Genomic DNA, 15,496 nt, shown 5'->3' on the forward strand with positions numbered 1-15,496 from the left:
AATGACACCAGTTGTGTCAAAAGACCGGTGTGTGCATGGAGGACACTCAGCCTTGATATCTGCCCTACATGGATCTGTTTAAGTAGCTCCACAGACTCCACACTCCGGGTAGCAGGGGACACAGAGGCAGGGGATGCGGTGCCTGGCAGGAAGGAGACATGCTCCCGAACACGGGAGCTGCCACGGACATCTGGAATGGGAGCCGAGGGGAGGGTGGTGGTGGTGGTTGTGGTGGTGGTGGTAGTGGCGGGGGCGGGGAGATCACTATCCGCTGTTTCCTGGCTGCTGACACCCGCCCCCACAAGGGAGTCATCCTCCGAGCTGCTGTAGTCCTAAGCTGAGGTGGATGGTGCTGAGGACTCCTCGGTGTGGCTCCCCTCATCCTCCGTGCCACTGGGTCCCTCAGACTCCTCAGTCGCTGGCCCAGGCTGGCTCTGTGGCTCCTCCTGTTCCGTGGCGCTGTCTCCTGTGCCCGTGGATGTATCTGCATATAAGTAGGAAAAGAACGACCACATTAGTTGCCTGCACTGACTGCAGACAACACTGTAAATACATCACATCACAGGCCATGCTCTGGCATCCTTAGCTGATATGTGCTCAAAATGCACACACAGGTGTACATAGGGCAATAGCCAGTCTGAACATCAACCATGGCACACAAATCCCTCCTGGACCTGTACTCATATGTTTGTTGCATGCTGGCTGATAATACCCGAAAGTGCATACATGCACCACATACACAGTTGTTGAGCATGCAAATGACCATGTAGAAGTACAGTACTATTGACATACATCACATCGCATGCCAATTACTCAGTACAGGGGTCTGGATGAATGTATGCCCAGACTCACATTTCACAATCTTGTGATGCCTAGCAGCACAACACACAATGATGTCCTTACGTCCTGAAAGTTAATGACACAATGGGGTGCATGGAGCACCTCTGACTCAAATGCAGGATCCCTCTTCTCAAGTCAGTGCCCTGGCACAGACATGCATGGTAAGTCAGTCTTCACTGTCACATGTCATGGGGCAAAGCATCCGGACAACATCAGTCTGCACTGCGTCACAATCATAGGTCAGGCCCATACCAAACTCTGCAGCTGACAAGTGCACCACTCTGTCCCCTGCCACACACTGTTCTTGGACTATGAGGAACCGACATCACTCTAATCTTACATATGAGTGACTGCAAACACAACTACATGAATATGAGCACCTCACAGTCTGCTGACAATGACACACAGCTGCGGAAAAGTCACTCTTGTATACAGCATTGTGCACATTCAACTGATCACACCCCTATATGTTGCACATGTATGATCACCATTGTCACAACTCAGATGTCCTGCTGATACTAAGGGCCAGATGTAGGAGGTCATTTACCAACCGGTAACGGACGAATTTGGCCGTTACCGACTGGTAAATGGGTTTTTGGTATGTAGGGGGCTAAATTTACCGATTCGGTAAATTTACCGAATCAGTAAATTTACCAAATCGGTACAATACCGAATCGGTAATTTTACTGATTCGGTAACTTCGGGATGTGGGTGGGACTCTTCAGAGTCCCTAAGGCCTTACAGATTTGGTATTTTACCACCCAATTCAATTGGGTGGTAAAATACCGAATCCAGGTGTGCATGCACATGTGTGCATGCACACCTATGCCATGTGACAGACAGACATGCCCTTAGGGCATGTCTGTCTGCCACATGGCACACATGCCAGTATTTGGGGTGCTAGAGGGTGTCAAAGTGACACCCCCTGCACCCTTGCTGGAATCGGTATTTACCGAATCGGTAAATACCGATTCGGTAATGGCCATTGATTCCTATGGGCTTCAATGCCCATAGGAATCAATGGGCATTACCGAATCGGTATTTACCGATTCGGTAAATACCGATTTTTACAGAATCTGTAATTCAATTACCGATTTTACCTACATGTCACACCTTCATATTTACCGATTCATAAATACCGAATCAGTAAAATTCGGTATTTATGAATCGGTAAATACGAATTACCTACATCTGGCCCTAGAAATCCTTAACACACCAGTTGTTACAAAAAGGAAGCCACAACACAATGACATTGTGTCAGACACCTGATGGCACATTTCAGGAAGCACAATCAGTTGGTCCATACACCTGAATGTGAGTACAAACTCTCCCAATGCTGTGGAGTAGGCATGACTGACCAGGTAAACCTAAAACAGTGTATTGGCCTGGACAGTGGGCAGGTGTCTAGGCAAGTGTGACATACTTCCTAAACATACTCCTAAGGACATTATATGGACTCACCTGATGCAGGTGCATGTTTTAAGAACTCCATCACACATGTTGTGACCCAGACCAGCAATTTGAACACATATTAAAGGCGCACACAGAACACATGTCAGAGACCAGGCATAGTGCAAAGAATGGACCCACCCACGATGCACACATCAGAGTCTCAGTAACATATGCTGTGCAGGCCCCTCAGCATAGCTGGATGAAGGGACACAGTGCCAATGTTAAAAAAAGTCACTGGCTGTAGGTGCCACAACTGTGGATCAGATGAGGAGTGTGACTGACACAATTGAGGGACATGAGTCCTGGACTCCAAGACCAACATAATGTGGGAGTATGACCAGACAAAAAGACTGCAAATGGCATGTCAGATATGTTCACAGATCAGGCATGGACTTACCCCCTCCTTGCTGCTGTCTGGCCTTCAGTTGCCCATCCATGTCCGGGAAGACCACCGCCAGAATCCTGAGCATGAGGGGGGTCAGGGTCCGGTGTCCGCCCCTATGGCGAGGAGGCGACAGCTTCAGCTGGACCCTCGCGATCCTCCGGGTCCAGCCACGTAGCTCCTACAACCTCTTCTGGTAGTTATGGATCCGGCGCTTGTAGACCCCCACTGATCACACTGCTCGGGCAATGGTCAGCCAGATTTCTCTCTTCTGATGGGCTGGCATCAACCTGCATGAACCGAGCCGTGCGCACGCATTGCCCATTGGCATCAATGGAATCAGATGCGGGTGACTGTAATACATACGCATCGTGCAGTCAATGGACAAGGTGTGAGCACTACTCGGTCCATGCATGTACGGCGCGTCTGCATACTAGTCAGTCGCGTTGGATGACATTGGTGTGACTTGCAGACAGTTTAAGCACAGATTTAAGTGCCACAGCCACACCTTCAACACCACAGTATGTCCCCCACTGCATCCCATGGCATGTAAGGCTGTATCACCTGTGTGTGTATGGGGGGCAACATTTCTATTCTTGAATGACACTTAGGTCAAGCCACTTCCAGGCTGGGCAGGAGTTCATGAGGACAGATTAGTTTTGGTGTGGTGCATCTCACAAATGTAATTTGAAAGTGTTGGCTTATGGGCATGAGTAATGGACACAGTACCAGTTTGGAGATGTGTATGACCTGTCACATACACCATGAGTACAGGTTTGCATGTCATGTACATCACAGCCAGACCCATGGCTACAATCATGATCTACCCAAACAGTCTGTGTGTATGTTCTGCCTCTGATGTTTGTGGTGCCATGTGCCCAATGCGAGACAGGGTCCACCATGTGCCTTGTGCATGCAATTTCATGCTGTGTGTGTGTGTAGGGGGAATCCATGTATGGCCTGCAGTGACGACAGGGGCCAATAACTGTGTGACCCATCATTGGTTGTGTGATGTCCATGATACAACATGTCATTCCAGTGCACATGTGGCAATACAGCCAGGACCATGGCTATTTCCCTGACATGGAGTTGTGATGCCTGTGAAACATCAGTCCTCGCTTATCACTGTGTTGTATGTTTTGAACGTGACAGCAGTCCATGGATACTGTGTGTTAGACCTGTATGCCCTTTGAGTAGTCCCTCCTAATTATTTATTTATTTTTGTCCCCTTTATGCCCCTCAAATTTTTTTTATGTCCACTGGGTTTTCAGGTGTTGGCCTAGGGGTTAGGTGCTCTTTGCCCTCATAGTCTTTTTCTTGAGGCCTAGGTGCTTTCCTGAATAGATTTACAAGACCCACAAAATGGTCGCCAGTAACTGCCACAACTGCCAACTCAGGAACTGGACCCATAGGGTAGAATAGGAACATTCCAGAACCTTCTGGTCCCTTCTGGACCTTCTGAGGACATCCTATATAAGGCCAGGGACAGGGCAGCCATTTTGGAGAGTGACCAGAGGAGCTTGAGTGAAACCTGGTGAGGAGTAAAGCAGTAGCGAAGGGAGAAAGGCGCACTGTGAGGGGTTAGATCGTCCCACGGGCTGGCTGCTCTACTGTGCTGGTGTGTCCCCCTTCCTTTTGACTGAACCCTGGCATCGCTACCTCAGCTCTAGCTCCAAATATTGAATTGTGCCTCAGAGGGAAACGTGGCTGGGCCACTCTGGAAGAGCGGTATACTGGCCTGGGAATTTACCCAGAGAAGCACCCATTTGTAGGGGGAATTGGTTTCTGCCTTTCTGCCCCTTCGGGACCCAAACTGGTCTGCTACCGTCAGGTGTGTGGAGGAGTGTCACATCGGCCTCCCACCCAAGGTCCTGAGCGTCCATAAGACGAAGGGAAGAATCATACCTTGCGGAGGCTTGCCGCTATCTTCCCTGTCTCTGGACTGCTGACGCCTCTTCACCGGCCCGTTGGGAAAGTCCAGCGGGGAGAGCCGCTTGAAGATAGTATCTGTGAGGCGGCATCGCGGAAGTCAGCGAGATCCAGGAAGAAGGGGGCGGGAGCCAGAGAAGGCTGGCCCGCATTCGTTCCCTCCCTCTCTGACGTCTGAGGCGAGGGCGGGACACTGAGCAGAGAGCGACGCTGAAGGAGAGTCACGGAGTGATTCCGGCTTCTTCAACTGCCCAGAGCTGTTAGCGCCACGTCTGGAGACACCACAGAACGACGTTACCGTGGTGAGTGAAGGAAGCGGAGCTGTGTGACTGGACCGAGGCGAAACTCCCGGTAAGACTGTGGGGTGAAGCGCTGGGCCGGAATGGGCTTCGCTTTGGCCTGGCAGTGGTAGGCGAAACTCCCGGTAAGACTGTGGGGTGATGCGCCAGACCTGTATGGGTTTCGCTATTGCTTGGCAGGTAGAGGTGAGGAGAGCCTGAGTCGCAACAAGTTACCGGCGTGGGACGGAATAGAGACCAGACCTCTGAAGCCGGCCGGAAGCGGGTCTGGGGTAATCTTTAGACTGTTTTAGCACAACCGAGTGGAAGAGAAGCAGGGGACAAGGTTGCTAAATCCCCATAAAGTTATGTGAACCCCATCGAAACATTTATCTGAGCATTTTGAACAGAAAGGAACGGGGAGGAGTAACATAGGCAGAACTGGGTAGGCGTCTAACTGACTCTAATTGTATGTGAAGACAAGACCACATCATTGTAGGATTTTGCTAACAGAATTGAATGAACAGCCTAATCTGAATGTAGGGAATATCTATGCTGGTTGACTTCTAGATCTATGACGCATATTTTGTTTCTCTAAGGTACAGGAGTGTTACAGAACTCTCCTTTCAGAGTGAAGGAAGACAAGTAAATGCCAGTAATGTTTTTCTTTTTCTTTTATGAAACTGTCTAGTTGCTAATTTCATGTGAAGCTATTTTATGTACTGTAACTAAAGACTGCTAAGTATCAAAAGGGAAATCAGAGAATTATTTTTATAAAGCAAACCGTATTTTTCCAAAATTGGTGTAGTGTCCTTATTTTTGAGTGGATGGACGTTATGTTACTGAAGGGTGTGACGCAAACTTAACACATGTGCCTTTGAGTTAAGCCTTTCCATTTAGTGCCAAGCTACCCTATGTGACTTGGAGATCCCAGGTCCAACATTGTGCCACAGCCCAATGATTTGCCATTGCACCCCAAGGAACTCATGTACACATGTGTGATTTATATGTGAGATGATGGGCATGAAGGTGACATATGTGTCCATAACCAACCGCACACACCTCAGTTAATTATGAATAGCTATGATGTAAAATGTGATTTTTTGCAAGTTGAGTGCCACATGGGTAGCTCAATATATGATGCTACTTTGCTTATCTCTGTACTGCAGGGCCCCAGCAGTCCATAGACCGTTCCCTGACCTCGAGACCTTGGTGGAACACGACAGCATCCGACGGTACCGCTTCACCAGGCGCATGATCGATGAGTTGGCGGAGCAGTTGGCACCAAATCTGCTACCTGGCCGCACATACCCGACAGCACTGACACCAAAGGTGAGGATGGTGGCAGCCCTGCACTTCTTTGCCACCGGTACCTACCAACACATTGTGGCTAGTGTTGGTGGTATGTCACAAACTATGTTCAGCCGTGTGCTACGAGATGTCTTGGAGTGGATGTTGACTCACCTGGACTCCTACATCAAGTTTTCTACACCGGGTGAACTCAAAGAGATCGAGGATGCCTTCTATGGACTGGGGAGGATGCCAAACGTGATTGACTCAATCGATGGCACACATGTGGCCCTGATACCACCGCGGGCACAGGAACAGACATACCACAACCGCAAACATTACCACTCAATCAATGCTCTTGTGGTATGCCTGGCGGACATGTTGATTACACGTGTGTGTACGTTTCCCTGGTTCGGCCCACAATGCCTACATCTTGAGGAGGAGTCGTATACCGTTGATGATGTCACAGATGCCAAACCAGCGTGCCTGGCTTGTTGGTGTGTACTGCTTACCATTGTGTGTGTTTTGCAATGTTGTCTACCACCCCCTTATAATACTCAACTAATGTGTGATTCTTTGTATGAAGGTGACTCTGGATACCCCAACATGCCATGGTTGCTGACACCCCTGAGGAACCCTGTGACAGCATCCCAGATGTGCTACAATCAGGCACATGGCAGAACCAGGCGAGTCATCGAGCGTACCTTTGGTCTCCTGAAAAGCCACTTCCGTTGCCTGGACAAGGCAGGAGGGGCCCTCCCATATGAGCCTGCAAAGGTGTGTAAAATCATCATCGTCTGCTGCAGGCTCCACAACATGGTAGTTCAGAAGGAGGTGCCTCTCATCCAGGATGACGACGACCAACATCCACCACCTGTGGAGGATCCTGGCCTGGGCCACGAGGCCAGTGATGATGATGATGATGAGGGTGACGTTTGCACACAACTCAGCTGAAGGTGAGTTCACAGGGTTGTCATGTCAATGTCCTGAGTGAGCCTGTGATATGTTTATGCAGCTCAGTTGCTGTTAGAGTTTGTCTGTGTGGTACTTGACTTGAAGCGTGCAGTGATGTGTCCTGTCAGATGGTCTGTAGTCCACAATGGTGTTGACATGCTAAGTTGTTCCTGTGTAGGTTTTTGTGACATGTTTATTGCATTTCCATCCTGTTCTGGTGTGCTTCTGACTGTGTCTCATTTCTGTCCTTCCCAAGGTACTTTGCCAGTTTCTGGGGCAAGTCTGACATCGACTTCCAGAATCCACCCTTAAAGCACCATTTGACAGCACTTGGGACCATGTGCCCACTGTCATGTGGATTCACCTTGATATTGTTGTGTAATACACTTGTTTCTGATTTGTAATGAACCTGTGCTTCACTTAGTTATGTGTGTTGTCTGTCGTCACACATCTGCCTGACATTTGGTTACCTCACCAGTGGGCTGGTTGGCAGTGACTGTGGAAAGGTGTGGTGTCTGTGCATTCCACCGTATATCTGGCAACCATCTTTGTAGGCAATGTGTCACATGTCCATGGTGAGTATGTGTTGTGGTGCCCTATTGGTGTGTTTCCCTCATAGGTGTCACATCAACATGAGTCACATAACGGTAATGACAGTGCTGTAGTAGTCGGCATGCACTGTATACTTCAGCATTTCATCATCTCTAGGACACATATCAAGTTTGAATCACAACATAGGCAAGTATAGTGTAATAGTGAGTTTATTTACATACATGTGTGGAGATAGTGCTGTACATGAGGTTTAGAATCCAAAGTTCACAGATGAGTTTGAAGTATTGGTAGATGAAATGTCCAGAGTGAAGTCCCCATTATTTTATTTATTTTATTTATTTTATGTTCTTGTATAGCGCAAGAATCGACCCCTTACGAGGTATCTCCGCGCTTTGCTCGCAGGATGGAATAGCTGCTATAGAACAGAGAAGGTTGTAAACTGATGTTTGGAAATTTTTATTCTTCCTGGAATAGGACGGTTTTTAGTTTCTTCCTGAAAGAGGAGTGATTATGGGTTTGTCTGAGGTCAGTTGGAAGATTATTCCAGAGCTTGGGCCCTACCAGAGAAAAGGCTCTGCCCCCTTGTCTGGTTTTTTTGACAAGAGGGGTTTTAAGTAGCAATTGGTTGCTTGACCGTAAGGCTCTGTCAGGTTTGTAGAAAGGTAGCTTTTGGGACAGATAGTCAGGGCCTTTCCCGAACAAGCACTTGTGGACAATGCAACAGATCTTGAACTTGGTGCGTTGTCGTATTGGCAGCCAATGCAGTTCACGCAGCAGGGGTTTGGAAGGGGTTCTGGGGGGGGCGTTCAGGACCAGTCTAGCTGCTGTGTTTTGGACTACTTGGAGGCGATTAATAGCACTCTCATTAGCTTGAATAAGGAGTCCGTTGCAGTAGTCAATTTTGCTTATCACCATGGTCTGCACTAGGGTCTTTCTATAGTTGTCAGAAAGGTAGGGGAAGACTCTTCTTAACAGACCGATGGTGTGAAAGCATGCCCCAGCGACTGCATTCACATGTTCCTTCAAGGTAAGATCCCGATCCAGCTTCACCCCCAGATTTTTTACTGTTAGTTTAGGGGTGGGTACTGGTCCCAAGTCAAGGGGCCACCAGTCGGGGGACCACAGTAAGGACGCTTTTCCAAAAAGCATTAGCTCCGTTTTTCCAACGTTGCATTGGAGGCGGTTGGCAGCCATCCAATTGGAGATGGCCCTCATTCCTTCCGCAAAGTTGTCCCTAACGTTGGAGTTGAAGGAATGGAAAGGGTAAAGAAGCTGGGTGTCGTCAGCGTAAGACACCGGGGTGAATCCATATTTTCTCACAATCTCAGCAAGGGGGGCCACGTACACATTAAACAATGTGGGGCTTAGGCATGAGCCCTGTGGCACCCCCTTCGTGAGCATCCTGGAAGAGGAGCGATATGGTCCCAGGCTGACAGATTGTGAGCGCCCGGACAGGAAACTCTCCAGCCAGGAGAGGGCTTGACCTCCTATGCCCACTCCCTGTAAACGGCTCATGAGGATCTTATGGGACACAGTATCAAATGCGGCCGACAGGTCTAACAGCACCAGAATCATTGAGCCTCCTCTATCCTGTGACATCTTGATGTTATCGGTCACGGTGAGGAGAGCAGATTCGGTGCTGTAGTTGGGCCTGAACCCAGATTGAGAGTGGTCCAGGCCCCCTGTCGCCTCAATGAACCTGGACAAGTGGATGTTAACATGCTTTTCGGCCAGTTTACTCAGGAGGGGCAACAAAGAGATGGGACGGAGGTTAGAGAGCTCTGTCCATTGGGAGATGGCATTTTTCCGGATAGGATTCACCACTGCCTCTTTCCATTGCTGGGGGAGTTTACCTTCTATATAGGAAAGGTTCAGAACTCTTTGGATAGAGGGGCAGAGGTCAGTGTAGAGCATGTTCATCACTCTGGGGGGAAGAAGGTCGAGGGGGGACCCTGTTTTTGTGGTATTTAGTAAGGATTTTATCTCGTCCTTAGAAATTTCAGGAATCTTAATGAAAGTTTCAGCATTGGTTTGTGAGCAGAGAACGTCAAGCGTCAATTCATCTGCTACATTAGTACAACATGGACCCTCCATGTCATGTTGGGGAGTTGTGTCATGTGCAACAAGGTGAACGCTTAGCACACAAATACCAATGTCAAAAAACAGATTCTGGGTTCCTGGTAGGGCTGGGCGTAGTGCCACTACGCACACTACGCGTAGTGAAGAAAAAAAAAATTTGTGGAAAACGGGGGCGCGTCCTGGGGGTCCGTGTGCCCTGGACAGGGGTCCCTCGTGCCTGGGCAGACTCCCTGATCTCCCCGGCCTGGTTGGAGCCCGGGAGCCCTGCAGCCACGGAGCCCCGGAGCCCTGCAGCCCGAGCCCTGCAGTCCCCGAGCCCCGGAGCCACGGAGCCCTGCAGCCCAAGCCCTGCAGTCCCCGAGCCCTGGAGCCCCGGATCCCCAGAGCCCTGCAGCCCTGCAGCCCCGGAGCCCCGGAGGCCTGCAGTCCCGGAGCCCCCGAGCCCTGCATGCCCGGAGCCCTGCAAGGGCAGGCTGGAGCCCCCCCGCAGAGACTCGGAGCCGGCAGATTGGCGTCATTTTGGTCCCGGCCATCTGGTCGCCCCTCTCGCCTCGGCCCTTTCCTATAGGGCGACCAGATGGCCGGGCTTCCCTGGAAGTCCCGATGAGGTGCCATTTGCCTCCCGGATCCCAGCGAGGGCTCCATGAGGTCGGGTTCTTTCACGCCTTGGGTCCCCTCTGTCACCTCGCGTGCACAGATCACAAGAAAGGGGGGTAATTTCCCTCCGGATTACTAGGGGCAGGGTACGCCCGGACACCCCTCCAGGGCTGGTGGTTCTCTGCCATGGGGACCAGATAGGCTATGCCTGGGCAACACCTCCCTAGGCCACCCGGGGCTTCCTTCCTCCAGGCCAACTGCATGTCAAATTGCCCAAGCCGGGCTCCATGGCTCTTGGGCAGTCGTCCCCCGGGCGTCCGGGGCTCCATCCAGGCCGACGGCGTGGCAGAGTGCCCGGGACGGGCTCCATGCGTCCCGGGCATTCGTCCCCCGGGCGCCCGGGGCTCCATCCAGGCTGACGGCATGGCAGAGTGCCCGGGTCGGGCTCCATGCGTCCGGGGCATTCGACCCCCGGGTGTCCGGGGCTCCATACAGGCTGACGGCATGGCAGAGTGCCCGGGTCGGGCTCCATGGTTTTCACGGTGGTCCTCCCCTGGGTGTCGGAGCGCTCCAGGCTGACGGCATGGCAGAGTGCCTGGGACGGGCTCCATGGTTTTCAGGGTGGTCTCCCCCTGGGGGTCGGGGCGCCCCAGGCCGATGGCATGGAAAAGTGCCCAGGACGGGCTCCATGCGTCCCGGGCCTTCGTCCCCCGGGCGTCCGGGGCTCCATCCAGGCTGACAGCATGGCAGAGTGCCCGGGTCGGGCTCCATGGTTTTCAGGGTGGTCCTCCCCTGGGTGTCAGGGGGCTCCAGGCCGACGGCATGGAAAAAGTGCCCAGGACGGGCTCCATGCGTCCCGGGCATTCGTCCCGGGACGGGGACGGGGTGGGGAGAGTCCAGGCGGCTTCACCTCCATGCCCGGCCATCTGATTGCCCCGATTCCCTCGGCCATCTGGTCGCCCGGATCCCCTCGGGCATCTGGTCGCCCGCATCGCTTTCCTATGGGGCGACCAGATGGCCGAACTTCCCTGGAAGTCCCGATGAGGTGCCATTCGCCTCCCGGATCCCAGAGAGGGCTCCATGAGGTCGGGTTCTCTCACGCCTTGGGTCCCCTCTGTCACCTCGCGTGCACAGATTGCAAGAAAGGGGGGTAATTTCCCCCCAGATTACTAGGGGCAGGGTACGCCCGGACACCCCTCAAGGGCTGGTGGTTCTCTGCCATGGGGACCAGATAGGCTATGCCTGGGCAACACCTCCCTAGGCCACCCGGGGCGTCCTTCCTCCAGGCCAACTGCATGTCAAATTGCCCAGGACGGGCTCCATGGCTCTTGGGCAGTCGTCCCCCGGGCGTCCGGGGCTCCATCCAGGCCGACGGCATGGCAGAGTGCCCGGGACGGGCTCCATGCGTCCCGGGCCTTCGTCCCCCGGGCGTCCGGGGCTCCATCCAGGCCGACGGGATGGCAGAGTGCCCGGGGCGGGCTCCATGCGTCCCGGGCCTTCGTCCCCCGGGCGTCCGGGGCTCCATCCAGGCTGACGGCATGGCAGAGTGCCTGGGACGGGCTCCATGGTTTTCAGGGTGGTCTCCCCCTGGGGGTCGGGGCGCCCCAGGCCGATGGCATGGAAAAGTGCCCAGGACGGGCTCCATGCGTCCCGGGCCTTCGTCCCCCGGGCATCCGGGGCTCCATCCGGGCTGACGGCATGGCAGAGTGCCCGAGTCGGGCTCCATGGTTTTCAGGGTGGTCCTCTCCTGGGTGTTGGGGCGCCCCAGGCCGATGGCATGGGAAAGTTCCCAGGATGGGCTCCATGCGTCCTGGCCATTCGTCCCCCGGGCGTCCGGGGCTCCATCCAGGCTGACGGCATGGCAGAGTGCCCGGGTAGGGCTCCATGGTTTTCAGGGTGGTCCTCCCCTGGGTGTTGGGAGTGCTCCAGGCCGATGGCATGTCAAAGTTCCCAGGACGGGCTCCATGAGTCCGGGCAAGTCCTCCCCCGGGCGTCCGGGACACCCATCTTCAGGAGGCCAACGGCATGGCAAAGTACCCAGGACGGGCTCCATGGGTCCCGGGCAGACCTCCCCCGGGCGTCCGGGGCACCCATCTCCATGAGGCCAACGGCATTGGCAAAGTACCCAGAACGGGCTCCATGGGTCCCGGGCAGACCTCCCCCAGGGCGTCCGGGGCACCCATCTCCATGAGGCCAACGGCATCGGCAAAGTACCCGGGAAGGGCTCCACGGGTCCCGGGCAGGCCTCCCCCGGGCGTCCGGGGCACCCACCTCCAGGCTGACGGCATGCCAAAGTGCCCAGGACTGGCTCCACGGGTACCAGGCAGTCCTCCCCCGGGCGTCCGGGGCTCACATCTCCAGGCCAACGGCATGGCTCAATGCCCAGGACGGGCTCCATGGGTCCCGGGCAGCTTCCCACCCCACCCTCGGCGTCCGGGGCTCCCACCTCCAGGCTGACGGCATGTCAAAGTACCCAGGACGGGCTCCATGGGTCCCGGGCAGCTTCCCCCGGGCGTCCGGGGCACCCACCTCCAGGCCGACGGCATGTCAAAGTACCCAGGACGGGCTCCACGGGTCCCGGGCATTCCTCCCCTAGGTCGTCCGGGCCCTAGAGCTCCGGTGGTCCAACCTGCGACTGAGGCCCAGCCGGGGTCCAAGAGCCCTGCCTTTCGTGGGCAGGCATTCAGGAACCCTACCGCGAAGGCTTGGGATGGATGGGGAGCTGGGAGTCCTTTCGATCCCGGCCATCTGGTCGCACGTTTCCCCTCGGCCATCTGGTCGCACGCAATGCTTTCCAATGGGGCGACAAGATGGCCGGGGTTCCCTGGAAGTCCCGATGAGGTGCCATATGCCTCCCCGATCCCAGCAAGGTCTCCAGGAGGTCGGGTACTTTCGCGCCTTGGGTCCCCTATGTCCCCTCGAGTGCACTGATTACAAGAAAGGGGGGTAATTTTCCTCCGGATTATTAGGGACAGGGTACGCCTGGACACTTCTCGCGGGCTGGCAGTTCTCTGCCCGGGGGACCAGATGAGATATGCCTGGGCAACACCTCCCCCGGGCGTCCGAGGCTCCATTCTCTGGGCCAACGGCATGGCTCAATGCCCAGGACGGGCTCCACGTGTCCCGGACAGACCTCCCCTGGGCGTCCGGGGCCCCCATCTCCAGGAGGCAAACGGGATGGCAAAGTACCCGGGAAGAGCTTCATGGGTCCTGGGCAGCCCTCCCCCGGGCGTCCGGGGCTCCCACCTCCAGGCCGACGGCGTGTCAAACTGCCCAGGACGGGCTCCATGGGTCCCAGACAGACCTCCCCTGGCCGTCCGGGGCACCCATCTCCAGGAGGCCAACGGGATGGCAAAGTACCCGGGAAGGGCTCCACGGGTCCCGGGCAGCCCTCCCCCGGGCATCCGGGGCTCCCACCTCCAGGCCGACGGCATGTCACACTGCCCAGGACGGGCTCCATGGGCCCCGGACACACCTCCCCTGGGCGTCCGGGGCACCCATCTCCAGGAGGCCAACGGGATGGCAGAGTACCCGGGAAGGGCTCCACGGGTCCCGGGCAGCCCTCCCCCGGGTGTCCGGGGCTCCCACCTCCAGGACGACGGCATGTCAAAGTGCCCAGGACGGGCTCCCCGGGCCCCGGGCAGCCCTCCCCCGGGCGTTCGGGGCACCCATCTCCAGGAGGCCAACGGCGTTGCAAAGTACCCGGGAAGGGCTCCACGGATACCGGGCAGTCCTCCCCCCGGGCGTCCGGGGCACCCATCTCCATGAGGCCAACGACATTGGCAAAGTACCCGGGAAGGGCTCCACGGGTCCCGGGCAGGCCTCCCCCGGGCGTCCGGGGCACCCTCCTCCCGGCCGACGGCATGTCAAAGTGTCCAGGAGGGGCTCCATGGGTCCCGGGCAGCCCGCTCCAGGGCGTTCGGGGCTCCCACCTCCAGGCCGACGGCATGTCAAAGTGCCCAGGACGGGATCCACAGGTACCGGGCAGTCCTCCCCCGGGCGTCCGGGGCTTCCATCTCCAGGCCAACGGCATGGCTCAATGCCCAGGACGGGCTCCATGGGTCCGGGGAGGCGTCCCATGCGCCTCCGGGCTTGGGAGCCTCGGCTGGGTCCAGGGGCCGGTCCGGGCCCCGGGTCAGGTGCTCCGGCCCTGGGCCCTGTCTCCCAGCCTGCCACACTGCCAAGGGCCCGGGAAGGGGTTCCGTTGTGCCCGGGGAGCCTCCCCTTGCTTGTCTGTGTTCAGGAGCTCCATCCGGGGCCCCTGAGGGCTCGGGGATGGTGGCCTCCCCACCCCGGGCTCTGTCCTTGGTCCTGCTGCGTGGCAGGGTGCCCGGGACGGGGTCCGGAGGGACTGGGGAGGGGGTCCCATGCGCCTCCGGGCTTGGGAGCCCCGGCTGGGTCCAGGGGCCTGGCCGGGCCCCGGGTCGGGTGCCACAGCCCTGGGTCCCATCCCACCGGCCTGCTGCTCCACCCAGGGCCCAGGACAGGGGTCCTTCGGTCCCTTGCAGGCCTCCCCTGCTTGTCAAGGTGTAAGCCGCCCCGGGTCGGAGGGCCCGCCAGCCCCTGGCAGCCTCCATGGCTGTGGCCCGGCTGGGGCCCCGGGCCTACGGCCCGCCATGCCCCGGGCGCCCGCTCCCTCCTTCGTCGGGGCACGGGGCGACCAGATGGCGTCCCTTTCGTGCCCGGCCATCTGGTCACCCGGATCCCCTCGGCCATCTGGTCGCCCGTATCCCCTCGGCCATCTGGTCGCCCCTATGCCCTCGGCCATCTGGTCGCCCGGATCGCCTCGGCCATCTGGTCGCCCGCAATGCTTTCCAATGGGGGCGACCAGATGGCCCAACTTCCCTGGAAGTCCCGATGAGGTGCCATTTGCCTCCCGGATCCCAGCGAGGGCTCCAGGAGGTCGCCTTGGGTCCCCTCTGTCACCTCTAGTGCACGGATTACAAGAAAGGAGGGTTACTAGGGAGAGGGTCATTCAGACCTCCGTGTGGTCTGACGATTCTGAATCAGGGGAAGGCAGGACCCGGGCCCTCCCTCCGGGGCCCCCAGGGGCCCGGGTACGCACCTGCCGCTCAGCCCCCTTGCCGATGGGCCTTTTCCTCCGAGTTTGCTCAGGCAGGCCCCCGCGAGGTCTGGCCATGCT

The sequence above is a fragment of the Lissotriton helveticus genome, chromosome 3_1, assembly GCF_964261635.1.
Source record: "Lissotriton helveticus chromosome 3_1, aLisHel1.1, whole genome shotgun sequence".
In the NCBI taxonomy this organism is placed as follows: Eukaryota; Metazoa; Chordata; class Amphibia; order Caudata; family Salamandridae; genus Lissotriton; species Lissotriton helveticus.